Source organism: Callithrix jacchus, chromosome 5, assembly GCF_049354715.1.
Source record: "Callithrix jacchus isolate 240 chromosome 5, calJac240_pri, whole genome shotgun sequence".
Taxonomy (NCBI): Eukaryota; Metazoa; Chordata; class Mammalia; order Primates; family Cebidae; genus Callithrix; species Callithrix jacchus.
This window is the reverse complement of record NC_133506.1, coordinates 138,808,087-138,825,398: the sequence shown is the minus strand read 5'-3', so window position 1 is coordinate 138,825,398 and position 17,312 is coordinate 138,808,087. Positions and strand designations below refer to the sequence as shown.

General features: G+C 51.2%; 1 long non-coding RNA gene across 1 annotated transcript in view; it reads right to left on the bottom strand.

The window, feature by feature from the left end:
* Positions 1–14,902, bottom strand: part of LOC144582884 (uncharacterized) — a 140,194-nt gene extending 125,292 nt beyond the window's left edge. Inside the window, exon 1 of the long non-coding RNA XR_013536415.1 lies at positions 14,835–14,902. This is a non-coding gene — a long non-coding RNA (uncharacterized LOC144582884). The remainder of the gene's footprint in view (positions 1–14,834) is intronic.
* Between the last annotated feature and the right edge of the window lie 2,410 nt (positions 14,903–17,312).

Genomic DNA, 17,312 nt, shown 5'->3' with positions numbered 1-17,312 from the left:
CCGCAGGCTGTATAGACAAAGCATCTGGCTTTCTACACTAGTACTGTTCTTGCCCTGGAAGTAAACAGGGCATAGGTGGGCAGCAGGTCTAACACGTGTAGCGAGAGAACACAGGAGAGGAACTGAGGCTCCGCTACCAGCAGATGCTCCACACAAAGTGCAGGGATTACAGGTGTGAGCCACCACACCCAGCCTGTGTATTTTCATGTTAAAAATGCTTTATTTAAAAAAAAAAAAAAAAAAAAAGATGCCCAGAAGAGTTGCAAAGACAGTACTGCAAGTTCCCATGGACCCTTTCGCCAGCCTCCTCTAATGTGAACAACTTAGACAGCCATGATACACGTGTGGAAACTGAGAAACTCACGTCGGTGCAATCTCACCAACTCACGTCCAAGACACCGAGCTACATTGATCCTCATGTCTTCTTAGTCCCCTGCTTCTGTCATCCTTTCTCAGCCTTTGTTTTACTGCCTTGACACATTTGCAGAGTACTTGCTCAGGTATTTTTCAAGATGCCACTCATTTGGTGTTTGTGTGATGTTCTCTCCAATTAGATTGGAAACATGCATTTGCAGAAGAATATGGCAGAGGCAGGGCACTGTTCTCATCATTTCCTCTCAGGGGCCACAACATCAACATGCCTTATCACTGGTGGTCTGGACCTTGATCACCTGGCCAAGGTGAGGCCTGACAGGTTGCCCCCCTGTAGACTGACTGTTTTCCTCTTTCCATGTTCTGCTGGTTAGGAGGGAGTCACTAAGTCCAGCATGAGCTCCAGTTCCTAGAGGAAGGGGCATCAAAGAATTTATACATTAAAACCAACACAGTAATTAGTGAACGTTTAGGGGAGACACTTGGAGACTATACAAATATCTTCTTTCTCCTTAAAGTTTGCACATGAATTTTAGCACTCATCTGTGGAGCTTGCCTGTAGCATTCATGGTGATTTTCTTTTGTTTCTTTTCCTTTTTCTTTCTTTTTTGAAATGGATTTTTGCTGTTGTTGCCCAGGCTAGAATACAATGCACAATCTCGGCTCACTGCAATCTCCAACTCTCGGGTTCAAGTGATTCTCCTGCCTCAGCCTCCCACCGAGCTGAGATTACAGACATGCATGCCAGGTCCAGCTAATTTTGTACTTTTAGTAGAGATGGTGTTCCACCATGTTGACCAGGCTGGTCTTGAACTTCTGATCTCAGGTGATCCACCAGCTTCGGCCTCCCAAGTGTTGGGATTATAGCTGTGAGCCACTGCACCTGGCCTGATGATTTTCCATTCCCCTCATTCACTCCACATTTCCTGTTTGGAATTTGTCCCAAGGAAGGCCTGTCCCTTTCTTTCAGTTTTAGTTTATTCGATCATTTATTTATATGCTTACAAATCCATGGACATTCATTTTATTCTTTGGGGTATAATCCAATTTGTGTGTGTCTGTGTGTGCACACGCACGCGTGTGCATGCTCAAATCATTCTAGCTGTGACCACTGGGAGCTCTTACATTTTGGCTTCTGTGCCTCTTTAAAATGCCCACATCTTTTCAACAATTTTATTTTTGTGCATTTTCTTACTTCCTGGGACTACAGGATGCTCCAGGCTCATCTTGTATTTTCTCTCCCACCAGCCATTTCTCCAGGGAGCCCTGGCTCCTTTTATTGAAGATGAAATTTAGAAACGAACATCTGGGGATGGAATGCACTTGCTGCTACTGGGGTGTCCCCTCTCAGGGGCAAACCCAGGATCTACAGATGTGCGTGCAAAGCCTCGTATGCACACACATGTGTGTATTTAACTGATCTGCTTGTATGTACTATGTAAACATGAGTTCCTGCCGGCACATCTAATTATAACCAACCACCACAGGGTTCATTCTGGCCTCCCCGCTGGCTTTCCATGACTTCCTTATGCAACTGCGTGAATCCTGACTCTTACTGCTGATACTACATTGACTTATTTGTGAAACCTTAGCATATTTAAAAGTAGTTTCAGAATTGCTAACGTGTACCACTGTGGGAAAAAGTTTCACCAGTCGGAGTTTAGTGTTTACACATGTAGAGTTGTTTTATTCTTTCCAGTATCTCAACAAAACACTGTTTTTGGAGTTACCCAGGTCAGCTCCTTTCTGCCCACTCTTTCAGCACAGGTGTGTCGTACCATCGAATACACTGGGATTCCTCTGTGGGTTGTACCCGTCAGGACCCCAGGCCCCAACTGTTGATGTGGTTCTTGCTCCTCTTGTGGATCTTGTCATTCCCACGGCGATGTCCAGTCCTACAGGTTCTGACAAACATAGTCACAGACCCACCACTGTGGAGCCGCACAGGAGAGGTTCATCACTCAAAAAGGGCCCCATTCAGTCACTTGGTAGTAAACTCCTTTTCCTTCACTCACCCACTGGCAAATACTGATGTTTCTGCCCTGTTAATTGTGTCTTTCCACAAAAGTAAAGTCTGAGGGTGAGGCCCATGGCCCTGGGAAGCAGGCACAAGTTGGGCAGGTGGGCACACAGGGTTGCTGCAGAAGATTGCCCACACACTCAAGATGTGGGGACAGGGCAGAACCAGCCCCCCAAGGAGTGAAACTGCCCGAGGCTATGTCCACTCTGGAGCAGAAGGAGGGCCTCTGCAAAGCTTCCATGGTACACATAGTGAGTGCACATCCAGGCCAGGTACGGGAGAGCCCCTGACTGCAGAGATAGGCCCATCCTGGACAGGAGGAAATGGCATTCCCGCCAGATCTGCTGCTGGCCACTGTTCCAAGAATGGCTGTGTTAACTCAGCAGTGTTCACACCTGGCTAGCCTCCCTGCCTCCCTCTGCAGCTGCCCCTCTCCATCCACCTCTCCTTTCTTCATGGCTCTTTCCCTTTCCCTGCCACATCCTGAGTGGAGGTGTTTTTCACTGCTTGCTGGGTTCATTCAGCTTCAGGTTTTTTAATTTAAAGGTGGATGTGGGAAACGTGGCTTTTGTCACACATCTGGAAATGTCGCTGAGACAAGTTACTCTTCACCGATGTGGCCTCTGGGGAATGTGTGGCTTGTGTCACTGATCTGGGGAATATGTGGCTTGTGCCATGCACATGGAAATGTGACTGAAACAAGTTACTCTTCACTGATGTGGCCTCTAGGGAATGTGTGGCTGTGTGGCTTGTGTTACACACATGGAAATGTCACTGATCTGGGGAATGTGTGGCTTGTGTCACACATGTGGAAATGTGGCTAAAACAAGTTACTCTTCACTGATGTGGCCTCTGGGGAATGTGTGGCTTGTGTCACACACGTGGAAATGTTGCTGAAACAAGTTACTCTTTCACCAGTATGGACCCTGGGGAGTATGTGGCTTGTGTCACACATGTGGAAATATGGTGGGAACAAGTTAGTCCTCACTGATGTGGCCTCTGGGGTTTTCTAGACTGTGTAAGCAAAGCATACCCCCACCCGACTGACCTCTGGGCTGTGATGATGTGTGTTTCTGTCCCACACAGAAAGGGTGTTTATGGTCTGAAGTGAGGCCTCTCATTAACTCCTCAACAGTCAATTATTAGAGCCCAGACATCACAGTAATCCATTCCAGTGAGCACATAGCACAACTAAACCAACTCGGAGGAGGGTCCGAGTGTGGCCATAGCTGCACTGCAGGCCCAGAGTTCCTGCTGCTGGAGAGCGTGGGGCTGCTTGGCCCTAAAGGTTTGTTGGAAAATCAGTGACAGGAGGCAGACTGATTAATAGGAGAAAAGGCACGCAAATTTGCTTAATGTGTATATATGAGAGTCTTCAGAATGAAGACCCAAAGATGGGGAAATTGTCCATTTTTATGTTTAGGTTTAATAAAGTATGAACAGACCTCTAGAAATAGGATTGGACAGAAAGGACTTGATCTAATGTTAATAGACTGAGTGGGAACCCAGCAAGGTCTGTCTGTCTAGATTTTTCTTGGCCTCTTTGAGCATTTTCTCTGGGTGTGGGGCAGGGTCCTCTCTGGAGTGGGAGTCTTACAACCTATAGTCAAACAAATTATGTCAGATCATTTCTTTGTAGCCAGTTCTTATAGAGAAGGGTAGACAGAAAACTGAGTAATATTGTTAGGTTTTATGACCAGCTTCAGGGAGAAGGGGTTCTGGTTTCTGTGACCGGCCTCAGGGGAAAAAAAGAGTCTGGTTTCTATGGCACCTTGAGGGAGAATGAGACTGAGAGTCAGGAGAGCAGAAGGTGAGAGAAAACTTTTGCTTCTGAGGCTACTGCTGAGGACTTCATTTGGGGGTGTTGTTTTCTGAACCCAACAGGAGGAAGAAAGCCTCTTCCTCCAGGGGTCAGTCCTGGGGCTCAAGGGCACCCTCAAAGCAAGCAGCCCTGCTCACAGAGCTCTCCTCGGCCACGTCCTCCACCTGCCCTTCCTCAGCCCAGCATCTCAGCTGCCCACACCTACCTGGACAATCCCCGGGGTTAGAGAGCTGCTGGGTCAGTGGGGCCAGGCACACAGTGCAACTCTTCCTTCCGCCTCCCAAACATGACGGGCGACATCAGCCCATTTTACGAACAAGACAAGACAGCCAGGCTGACAAGCTCAACGTAGTAGAGCCAGCAACAGGCTTTTACTCTCCTCTGTCTATCTCTCTCTGTCTCTGTGTCTCTCTCCACCTCCATCTGCTCCTTTCTCCTCTCTGCAGATCAGCTTAGCGGAAAATATTCTCCATTTCTGTCACCCCCAACCTGAAGCTTCCCCATGGTGGCTGTAACTCTCCAGAACTGGGGCCCCACTTGGGCCTCCCGGCAGAGGATCTAGTGATCACATTCTGGTTGTCTTATCAGGCCAACTCTGCTGAGCTCTGCCCCCCTTATCTCTCCTCTCCCCTCAAGCCCTCACCCTAGTTACCTGCACGTGTAAATTTGACCCTAACTGACCCCCTTTGCTCCCTCTATTTCCCTTAATCCAACACCAACTCTGGCAAAAATGACCAGCCTAAAGCAGAGATTGGATCCCAGCCTGGCTCTGCCTGGCCCACTGCTCCCGTTTCACCTCTTAGACAGAATGCTGCCCTGTGGAGGGGTCCATGGACCCTCTTGGTGGGTGCCAAGGGGGTATGGAGACAAAGACCTGAGTGGTGAGAATAGCCAGGGGCTGGCACTGCATGGGGAGGGGGAGCTCAGAGAGCAGGGGAGCCTGACCCTGTAAGTCAAGACTTCTGTCTACCAGAAATGAAAAGCTGTTTGGGGATTTTAAGAAAAGGAATGCCTTGACCCAAACGTCATACCTGAAATGATAATTAACGTAAAATGAATCATAGGTTTAAACAGAAAATCTATATAATAGGTTTACAGTTCAATTTAAAAACTATGCTAGGTTTACAGTTTTTAAATTAAAATTTTAAATATAGTGGTTTGGTTTTGTTTGTTCTTTATTGCATTTTAGGTTTTGGGGTACATGTGAAGAACATGCAAGACTGTTGCATAGGTACACACATGGCAGTGTGATTTGCTGCCTTCCTCCCCTTCACCTATATCTGGCATTTCTCCTCATGCTATCTCTCCCCAACAGTGGTTTGTAAAACTTTTAGAAGAAAACAGAAAAGCATCACGAATGCTGCAAAAGTCACTGTTGAGAGAATGAAAACACAAGACATAGACTTGAAGAAAATATTTGTGAATCACGTATCTGACAAAGGAATTGGATCTAGAATACATAAAGAACCCTCAAAATCCAACAGTAAAAACACCAAATAATACAAATTGGGGAAGGAGTTGAACAGACGCTTCACCAAGTAAGGGCTACAGATGGAAAAGAAGCATGTGAAAAGATGCTTCCCTTAGCCACTAGGGAGACGCAAATGACGGCCACTACAAAACGCGTTTCATTCATTCCAGGATGGCTGAAATCTAAGCATGGAAAAAGCTGAGTGCCCGCAAGAACACAGAGCAGCAGGCACTCTCATTCCTGATTAGCAGGAGTGCCAAGTGTAGGGCCAGCCTTTGGTGTTTTCTTATAAAGTGGAGCATACACTTCCCTTATGACTCAGCAATTGCATTTCCGGATATCTACCCAAGAGAAATGAAAGCTTATGTTCACACAAAAACATACACGCAAATGCACAAACAGCTCTATTCAACAATCATCTCAACCTGGAAACAACCCAGACAGGCTTCAGCTGTGTGGTACACCCATGGTAGAACACTAGCCAGCACGGACGAGGATGGAGCTGCGGATGCATGGTCGGCTCGTGGCTCGCGATGTGCCCAGCAGGAACTGCCGGTGGCACAGGAGAGCTGTCGGGTCCGGGTGGGGAGAATGTGACTATGAAAGGCATTCTGAGGGTGACGTAACTGTTCTGTATCCGTGGTGTTGTTATGTGAATCTATAAATGTGTTAAATTCCTAGAATTGTACACCAAAAAATAGCAGTTTTACTGAATGTTAATTCAAAAATGAGATTAAAATTTTTATTTAATAACAAGCAACTTTACAAGGGAAAAATACAAAAAAAAAAAACCTCATTTGCTCCCCACAAAGCCACCTCGTGAGTCTGGGTGGTGTCTTGGCTGGTCCTGCTGCTGAACTTGCTCTGACCTGGACTAAGGGTGGGACTCGAGGCTGGGAGCCAAGGGCCGGCCACGGGACACACAGCAAGACTCATTCCATGGATCTGCCACATGCACTGCACCAAGTCTGTTCAGGACAAAGTGGGGCACACTCTGAGCTGGGCTTGTCTCCAGCTTCACCCAAAAACCCTGGGCTCTGGTAGGTGAAAGACCAGGCACTTCTGTGGGGCTATGGGCCTGTCTGGGAGGCAGCCGCCTCTGAGCCGTCGGGATGATTTTGGTTGTGTTTGGATGGAATTCTGAGTTAAAATTCTTCCTTCAGGTGCTCTCTATGGGGCTAAAAGAAAGTGTAAGATTTGGGATGACAGAGCTGGGGGAGAAGAGATAAAGGAATTGTGTCAAACAGGGACTGTCTTTTCTGCCCCAAGGGCTATTTCCTCATCTATAAAGCAGACTTTTTCTTGTAGAGCACCAGAGAGCTCTAAAGTATGAATGAGGGGTGAGTCAGGCCATGGGGCCTTCCATAAGGTGGGCAAGATGGTTGTCTCTGGGGAACCAGCTGGACAGAGGGGCCAAGTGCCAACTGGTCTCGACGAGATCAAAGCAGCAGGAGGAAGTTGACAGAGGCAAGTGTCGGCACCAGGGGTGAATGCAAGGATGTTTCAACTCCAAGAAGCATTTCAGGTAAGGGGGAAACCTCCCCCTGGGGCTGGGATGAGAAGCTAGCCAGGTGATGGGATGAGTGAGAATGGCAAGTTGTATCTGATTGTCCTAGAGACCTGGCTGAGGACTTTATATGATTCTTTCAGGTAAACAGTTACACTCACACTCGTTTTCAGAGTTTACACAGAGAATTACATGGTGGTCCCCAAGAACCGAGAGGCAAGGCCCAGGAATCCCCCAGCAGTGGTCTGGAAGGCTTGTGGGGCTGGGCAGGAGGTGGGTGGACCGGGTGCAGGCAGAGGGAATGCAAGTGAACAACGGCAAAAAGATCGTGCTGCCCACAGAAAGCAGTGTGCCAGGACAGAATATGCCTGTGAGCCACACACACTCACAGCAGCTTCCCAAAATGTTTGTTTTTTATGCACGAAGACTCTCCCTCAAACCCTTTGCATTTTGTCCCTGCCTTGGGGGTACTCCTGAGGGCCACCCTTTGGATCCGGGGTTCAGGTCACTGTTCCTTCCTCGGTACTCCTGGTGTGTCCATGAGATGAGCTGGATAGCTCACCTTGTGGGAGCCTGTTCACCTTGGTTCATGTGGCCCAGGGGAAGAGGCTTCGCCTTTCCTGGATCCCACTTTATCGAGGTAAAGCCTGACCCTGGGACCAGCAAGGGGAGTGAGCTAGGGTGGAGGTCAGTGGCTGGACGTGGAGGCCAGTGTCCAGCCCTCTGCTCACCACCTCCAAGGGTGCATCTGGGAACAGAGTCCAGTGTCTGGGTCCTAACCTTTGCCTCTTCTGCTCTTGCTCTCTATAAATTAGTGGCCACGTCCCTGGCCACAGAAGCCTTGCACCCTGACCCACTGTCTGAACATGATGGAGTCTAAATGCAGTGAGCTGGTGCCAACCTTTCCTGGGGCTCTGCAGAGGCAAGGGGAAGGTGAGGAGAGAGAGGAACTAGGGTCCAGGAGATGCCCAGGCCTGGTGGCCGGTGCACATGGCTTCCCTTGGCCAGCAGGCGGTGCTGCAGGAGTGCTCAGAAGCAGTGGCCTGGGCCTGCTCCCAGGTGGAATCCGCCCCCTCCACCTAACCCCGGCCACTTGTGGGAGCCCATCCTCTCCTGAGGTTCCCTAATGGCTGTGAAAAGTGGGCTTAGACTGAGGGGTCAGCCACACTAGTGGCTGCAGGGATGGCTGTGGCCACAGGAGGATGTCTGGGGAGGAGGCCAGAGCTCAGGCCCATGCTGCACCACCCACCCCACCACCTCCCCTGCTTTCTATTCCTCCTGCATGTTCTAAGACTGATGCTTCTGCTGTGGTCCCACTTAGCCACCCTGGTCAGCCTTTGATGCCTGTTTCATGGGTGAGACGTGGAAGCCCAGGTCAGCCACAGAACCCAGGGCACACACAGCAGCCAGCACTGCAGCAGGAGGCCATCTACAGCCAGGGCCAGCGTGGTACCCACTGGGCCTCGGAGGAGTGTTTCTGTTCAATCTGCCCCACCCTCGTCCTGGGCTCCTAATTCTGCCCAGAGAGCTCGATTTTTGTCCACCAGGACAAGGGTGCATGCAGAGTGACGATGTGTTTGTGTCTAAACGTGTGGGTGTGATGTCGTGTGTTCTCTGAGTTCATGGGTATGATGTGGTGTGTCCTCTGTGTGAGTTCATGTGTATGATGTGGTGTGTTCTCTATGAGTTCATGTGTATGATGTGGTATGTACTGTGTGTGAGTTCATGTGTGTGATCTGGTGTGTTCTCTGCATGTGAGTTCATGTGTATGATGTGGTATGTCCTGTGTGTGAGTTCATGGGTGTGATGTGGTGTTCTCTGTCAGCACATTGGTATGATGCATGTTCTCTCTGTGTGTGAAAACACGTGTGGTGTGGTTGTTCTTTGTGACTGTGTGTGATGTATTCTCTGTGTGAGTGTGTGTGTCTTGTGTGTCCGGGTGTGTCTCTGGGTATGTGTGTGCTGTGTGTCTATAGTATGTGTTCTTGTGTCTCTCTAAGCTGGTAGCTTCATCTCTTGTGTATTCTCTGACATTCAGAGGAATTTTCTCACAAATGTGTCCACAACATGGCTCTGTGGCATTTCCTCTGCTTTGGGGAGCACCAGTGTCTGCAGATAGAAATGTCCCTACTCCTGCCCATCCATTCATGACATGACCCAGGTTACCCAGCTTTCCCCCATACACAGCCCAGGACACACCCTCCTGGGTGAATGTGATGCTGTGTCATTCTGACCTCAGGGTCTGCCTTTCACCAGGGATCAATATCCACACAAAAGGGCCAGAGCAACAGCTGGCACACCCCCTTCCTTCCTCCACCATTCCCACTTATTCCTCAACCAGCCCTAACCAGGCAGACAGCTCAGGTCCCACGGAAAATCTCCATGAGAAAGTAAGGCAGAAGGGCAGACCTCCACAGTGGTCCCTGGAGAACCAGTCAGCGCTGACACCAGGAGCAGGAACTTGCCCTTTCTCAGAGGCAGGCAGGGACTGTCATCCTCACCCAGAGGCCTCCCCTAGAGTGCAGTCCCGGCCCTGCAAGGACCACTAGGAAGGGGAAAGGAGTATCTTGTGTCCTTGCTTCCCACGGAGCCCTCACAGAGAGCAAAGGGCCACTTCAGTCTGGGCCTTGCTGTGTTGTCCTCTGTGCTGGTGGTGCATGTGGCAGAAGTTTCTGGGGAGGTCCCAGAAGTGAGAATGGACCAGGCCCAAGGTAGAGGTGCAAGAGGGTCCTATTCTTGGCTCCCTCCCCCAGTACAGGCAAGTCAAGGCAGAGAGGAGGCCTCAGCTTGTCCAGATGGCACAGATGAGCCAGGGGACCAACTTGGTGCCACTCTAACCCTCATTTTTCTCAACCTTCCATTCCTTGTGACTTCTTACTTTGAGAACCCCGACATCATCCCTGCTGACACTTGAGGTATGCCAGAGAGGTGGATCGTCATTGTAGGGGCATGAACCCTCTGAACCCACGCTGACTTCAGAAGCAACAGTATAACAGCTCACAGATTCAGTAGAAGGTCCAAGTTGCATCAGTTTGGAAGTCATGCGGTCAGGCTTCCTGTAGCCAGAGGGTGATTCAGCCACAGAAGGCTCTGGGCTGCACCCCACCCACCCCTGGCCTTCAGGGACCAGCCACATTGAGGCTGCAGGCCAGCCTGGCCCCTATGCCTGACAGCCAGATTCCATTTCCTGGCAGCCTCACCTTGGATCTGACAAAGGAGGGGTCCTAGGACACCAGCCTCATCTATCTTCCCTGGGATCCCCAGAACCTCAGGCCTGTGGGAAACACCAGGGCATGGAGGGTCAAGCCTACAAAACCCCCCAGCAGGTGATTAGGACAAGGTGAGCACTGGCCCTAGCTGACTCAGGCCAGCCCCCCAAGCAGGCAGACGATGCGAGAAGCGAGGGCCACATAATGTTCTGGGTGTCTCAGGGAAAGGCCCGAAGCAGAGCACTCCAAGCTGCATCTTTGTAGTAAGCACAGAGCGAGACCCCAGCATGCTTTGCAGATCCCACCTTATGAGCCCTGCACCCCACTGCTCCAGGAGGCATCAGCACACCCATGTCAAGGCTGGTTTTAGGGGTAGGAGCCTGGACGATCTCAGCCACAAGGTGCTGAGAACTCTGCAGAGGATACTGGGGACTAGCACAGTAAGCCCTGCTCCTTCAGGCGGTGTGAGGCCTGATGAAAGCTCCTAAAAGGCAGAAAAAGGGCCATGGCAGAGCCTGGGCCAAGGGGGCAGCTCACAGAGAGGACTGGCCACTTGGCGTAAGCCCAAGCTTCTTCCGCTGCTCCTGCCTCAACTGCTACTGGCTGGAGTCTAAGTCCACTTTGTTGACAAGTAGCCATTCTAGAGAGAGCCTCACCTAGCTCCAGGTAGAGGCAGAAAAGTGTGTGGGGACCAAATGGCCCAGTTGGCAGCGGAGTGAAAAGTCATGCTTACCTGCTGGCCAGCCTTGCACAAGTCACCAAGGGTCACCTCTGCAGGCCTCCTGGATGTGAAATGTGCCAACATCCTGCCCTCTGTAAGCAGTCAAAAAGGTGTTATAGGAGCTAGAAGATGCAAGTGTGCCCAAGGAACACGGAGGAGGGTTGGATTACACAGGGAGGAAAGAGAGGCAGCCTTTGCATTCTCCAGGAGAAGCAGGGTGAGGAGACTTTGGAGTCCCAGTCCCTGGTGGAACATGGGGGACCCTAGGAGGGATAGGGAAGTATCTGTGATAGACTAGCTCAGTGCCTCTTACCTTCAGGAGGATGCTTGAGCCATGAAGTCTGCCCCCATTGCTCAGAGCTAGTCCCCTCCAGCAGGAAAACTTCTTCAAGGTGAGTTATGGTTTCTGGAGGCACAAGGGCGGGCTGAGGTCACCAGCCCTTGCCTGTCAGCAAACCTACCCTGAAGTGCATGGCCTTTTTAGGGACAGGGCATCTCCAGTTAATCTTAGAGCCTTGGCCAGTAGCCCAGGTTAGGGCAGCATGGGGCACAACACTTACTAGATGATCAGGCCAGGGGACAACTGGGACCCTCCCCTCCTTTTCAAGCTATCTGTGTGACGTGAGTGCATGTGTACGTGTGTATGTATATGAAGTCAAATGTATGCACATGTGCATATGCATGGACATGCTAATGTGAGTGTGCATGCATGTGTGTGAACCTGTGTGCACAACTGTGTGTGGGTGTGGGCATGCATGTGCACATATGTGGACGTGTGTGAGTGCACAGGCACATGCATGTGCATATGCTTGTGTGCACACGGGCTAGGCTGCTCTCTCCTGATTCACTTTCAGGACAGGCCTAGTGAACCAGGGTGAGCTCTTCTCTCTCTCTGACGGCCCCTCCCCAGGAGAGGGGACCTGAGACCATGGTTCCTTCAGTCATCAGACCCTAAGTCTCAGGGCGCAGGATCAGAAAGCTTTTAAGGACCTATGAAAAGATTGAAACTGGGGGAAATAACTCATATTGGCCCGACTTATGAAAAAAAACTGCTTTTGAGCTTCGGAGAAACCTCCTCAGGTTTTTGTTCTGGGGATTTCCTGGGAAGGGTGTGCTTCCAAACAAGCCTCTTGCCCAGCCCCATTCCCTTCTGCTCACCAGGAGCTCCCCATCCAGCCAGGAGAGGCCACTGGGCAGGGAATGAGGGCCCCAGCCCAGGGAAAGGCGCATGGGAACCATGTCAGTCTCCCTCAGCAGGGCTGCCCTGGGGTTTACACGTCCCCCTTAGGGATCTCAGGTTCTCAGCCCTCTAGTTAATTCTGAGCTGAGTTTTTCTAGAGCTTTACATGCAACACCGACTTTGCTGCCCTTCACCTCCACACCCCAACCTAGATAGAAACCTGAGGTCAGGAAGCGCTCAGGGTCCTTGGGCTTGGTGTCGGGGAAGATGCCTGTGCTGACTTGCACCCACTAGACCTTGAGCCCAAAAGTCACTTCTCTGTGACCTACACCAAGCCTCTAGAGCCACGTCCCCTTCCCTGTGGCAACCTGGTGACACCAATTATTGGCTCCCAAGTTCCCTTTCCTGTGACAACCGGGTGACATCAATTGGCTCCCAGCCACCAACAGGTCTCAGACAGTTGCAGTGGCCTCAGCATTGGCTTTGCTGAGCCAGTGACAGCCACGGCAACTCCTGGATGTGAAACGTGCCAACACCCTGGCCTCAGTGACGATATAGCATGATGTGAAATTTCTGTTCTAATGCCCCATGACCATATAGGTCTTGGTTTTTCATGAGTAAAGCAGAGCCCTTGTTGTACCCAAGCTCTCTGGGTGACACCCACAGCTTCCTCAGTGGGGTAATGGCAGTGAGTTGACAACTGGCCCACAGGCAAACTGCACATCCCCCACAGCACCCATCACTGAGCCCCAGTGACTAGTTCATGTGTCACTGGCATTTTTTTTTCTTTGAGCCAGCTCCTCTGGTTCATGAGAAGGTCTGAATTTAATAAATGAACCCCAGCAATTAGCAACATACACAGAATCAAAGCTAGTATGGTTTTCATTGTCCTCCTGGGAGGCTTCGCCAGTCGGGGTACTAGGTAGAGCCAGAGGGACCCTGCCTCATCCAAGCACAAGGGGTCCGAGGACCCCTGACTGTCTCCACTTTCCTGGAATTGAGGGTGAGTCTGATTTATGTGTTTCCTGTGATGGCCACGACATCATCACATCCGCTCTGAGAACTATTTTTAACTGATTTATGTATCTCTTATATGAGGAAGACTTCAACTTCTCCTTTAGTCTGTTTTACAGGAAAGTGTTGCAACTGTGCTCAGCTCAGCAATATTAATCACCACAGAGCATCCTCCAAAGTCTTGCAAAAATTAATAAAGTTGGAAATATGAGTCAGGTTTGGGTGCCACTCATTTTGAAAAAGAAGAAACTCAGTAATAGTTACCTTCTGTAGAATCAACACACTCAGGTTGCGGAGGAGCACACCATGTCTTTAAATTTCACGGCAGTACCCACAGAGGAAGGCATTCAGACCTCTGCTGCTGCTGCAGCTCCGGTTCACTGACCACACAGAGCTGGTTTCTGCACTTGCAACCCTTGCCTGAGAGCTAGTCACCTCGGGCATGGGCAGGGCTGCCAGGGGGCCAGGGGGCCAGGGGCCCAAGGGCCACCTGCCTACCAGGGCCAGTGTGTCTACCCTTAAGGCAAGAGGCTGCTGAGGATAGACACTTCCCTTCTCTTTCAGACAAGGATAAGCTCAGGGGCATGGACTCAGGCTGATCAGAAAAGACCCCTAGAAAGTTTCATGTGTGCTCTGGGGTGTGGGGGCCCCAGGAGTAGGGTGGGCATCAGGATCCCATCCCATGACGCGTTCTTTCAGCGGCACTCACACCTCTAGCACCTACTCCCGGCTGGTGCCATGATTTCTTTCACTTTTCTTAGCATCTTCCCCTCACTCACTTGACTCAAACCAACAACCACTTATGTACCAGCTACGTGTCAGGCTGCTGAATGGCTCTGAGCAGTTACAGGGCAGCCAGGAGCAGCTGGGAGAGGAGGGGCCAGAGGAGGAAGAAGGGTCCAGGACCCAGGGGCTCAGTGGACATCCCAAAGTCATTGTGAAGAGCTAGGGTTGGAGCTGCAGCAGTGGGGTCGGGGGGCAGCCAGAGTCCTCAGTAGACCTGGGAGAGGCCTGATCAAGAAGAAGGAGGGGCCACAGAGCCAGGGTCAGGCCAGACTATGAGGGACCTCTTGTTGGGAAAGTGGTCCCTAGAAGTCAGAACCCGGGCTTGTGGCCGCCTCACTGTGACCTCTGGCAGTGCAGGCCTCTGGAGACAGTGGAAATGTTTTCCCCTTTTCAGAGCATGCAGGTGTTACCTGCCCATGGAGTGGGAAGTGGGGTGCTTTCACCTGCACCGCACAGATGAGAAAGCTGAAAGCCCACGCTGCCTCTCTCTGTCCTGAGGCCCCCAGGTGGAGTGGCAGGCAGAGCTGCTGAGCATAGCTGGTCTCACTCTGGCTGAGTCACCTGGAGGCTGCAGGAAACAGATTTTCTTCCCCCTTCCAGCCCTACCACCACCCTCCTCTCTTCTAGAAGAGGCAAGCAGGGGGCCCCCAAGGCCCATGGAATGACTTGGAGGCAGGGGGACCCACAGGGTCTGAGTTAGGGCTCTGTGAGACCCTGTGGTTCTTCACTCACTGTGGGCTGAGACGCCAGATGAGTTGTCCACAGGAAGATGCTCTTTCACTCTGCACAACCACTCTTCTGGAGAAGAGAAAACCGAGGCTCAGAGAGGCTCCCCAGAGCAACTGCCAGCCACCATGGGCAGGGCATGGATTCCAGCCCAGGAATCCTGGCTCCAGAGTGGCGCTCCAGGCCACTAAGCTGTAATTTGTGTCCTTCAGGGCTCACAATATCTAAGATTTAATGTGGAAGAATGGTTCTATTCTGTCTCACCCCGTGCCCCAAAATGAACTTAGATTAAAGGCAAAAAAAAGCATAATTATAAAGCTTTGGAAGAAAATACAAGAGCATCTTGGTATAAAAATACAAAATACAAAGCCTTAAAGGAAACCATTTGACTACTTAAAATTTTAAAATGTTTATGTGATGTAAAGTATAACATTAAAAAGGTAAAATTATAAGCAGCAGACCGGGAATGAATATCTGCAATGTAAACACAAAGTACTAACATTCATCATATGTAAAGAACCCCCACAAATCAACAAGAAAAAGGCAAATGACTAGGTAGAAAAGTAGTAAAGGGTAAAAACAGAAAACATATTCAAATAAACAAATGAATATCACAAAGTATCCAACCTCCCTATTAATCATGGAAATAAGAAAGGATGACAAAATCTAGTGTTGCTTCAGTGCGGAAGCGATGCACTGACATGCTGCATGGGGTGTGAGGAAGCGATGCACTGACATGCTGCATGGGGTGTGAGGAAGCGATGCACTGACATGCTGCATGGGGTGTGAGGAAGCGATGCACTGACATGCCGCATGGGGTGTGAGGAAGGAATGCACTGACATGCCGCATGGGGTGTGAGGAAGGGATGCACTGACATGCCGCATGGGGTGTGAGGAAGGGATGCACTAACATGCTGTATGGGGTGTGAGGAAGCGATACACTGACATGCTGCATGGGGTGTGAATGCAAACAACCCTTTGAAAGCTGATTTGTAGTCTAAATCAGAAATTTAAATGCACATGTGCTGAGACCCCCATCCCCGGGAAGAGACGTCCGCACAGACGTCTAAGGCACATGCCTGGAAACAGTGACGACCCAGAAAGAACAACCCTTAAGGGACCAAGCCTCTGAGTGTTCACCTTCCAGGGAAAGCAGTCCTCATGGAGGACTCAGAGCCCTGGTGGAGTAGTTGGTGGGGTCTAGGGCCTACAGGGTTCACCCCAGGCTGGGCTTGGAGGGCAGGGAGGCCGCTAGCATCTGGGTGGCTGCCCAAGCCTACAGATCACACACCCAGCTTCCCCGAGGGGCTAACCTGGTGGAGACTCAGGCTAGGCTGAACTCAGAACTAGGGGTGAGGAAGTCAAGCAGGGATGGGATCCTACAGAGGGGCAGGAGGGTCTGGCCCTCCCGGTCTGGGGGACCTCCATGGGCAGTGTGCTCCCTGTGTCCTGCCCCAACCTCCTGCCGTTCTTTTTCTGGATCCCCCACCCCACGTTCCCTTTCAGGCTGGGCTTCCCACTGTCTTTGCTCTGACTCAGCCACCATCCTTCCCATGAGGGCAGCACCACCGCTGCCTTCTCACATGAAATCCCAGAGAGCTGCAGTCCCCCACCCTGCCTTCTGGAGAGTTCTGTCTCTAATTTTACACACCCTATCAGCCTGTTATTCGGTCCAGATGCCTGTGAAATTTTCAGTGGATCAGTCTGCTATGGGCGGTGGGCAGCCCCGGCAGGGCTCCCATTTCAGGCATCAGCCAGCGAGGTCTGAGAAGGGTGCGGCTCCTTCCCTGGGAAACAATACGGGACTTGTTCCAGGTGGTTTTCTGCCCAGAGCCAACACCCGGGCACTTTGTGGCCCCCTGGGGGAGCGTAGGTGGTGGGAGTGCTGAGCCACAGTGTGGGCACAGGGCTCAGGCTGAACCGCACCTTCCACAGTGCAGCCATCCCTCCTGAGCCTCTGGCTGCTGGCCCATCTTCGTCCCTCACCCAAGCCCCGGGAGGATTTGGTAGCCCAGGAAGGACTCTCTGCTCATGCTCACCAGAGATCACAGTGACTCTGAGGCCACCCTCCTCCCCTCTTTCCTCACCCCGTTCCTTCCTGGACCTAAGGACACTTCTGGGAGCCAATGCCCACCCCCAACAGAGTCTTTTCCACGGGGCAGCCACAGGGACTTTGAGGACACCAGGTCCTCAACCAGACCCCATCTCAGAGTCGAAGCCCTAACTCCACAATGCAGCAGCCTTCGAAGTGCCCTCTTGTCACCCGCCAAGGGGTGCCAGCACTGAGTGCAGGGATTTGACTTCCCACCCCACAAGAGGAAGGCAGGTTCTTTCCTGGGGGCCACACCAGGTCCCAGCACCTCTGCTGAGCTGGCTCAGTGGGTCGGGAAAAAGGGGTGCCCAGCACCCTGTGTCTCCAAGTGTCTCCAAGTCAGGGTCTCCCAAGGCACCTCACTTGCATGTTCTCAGAAAAGCAAACCCTGA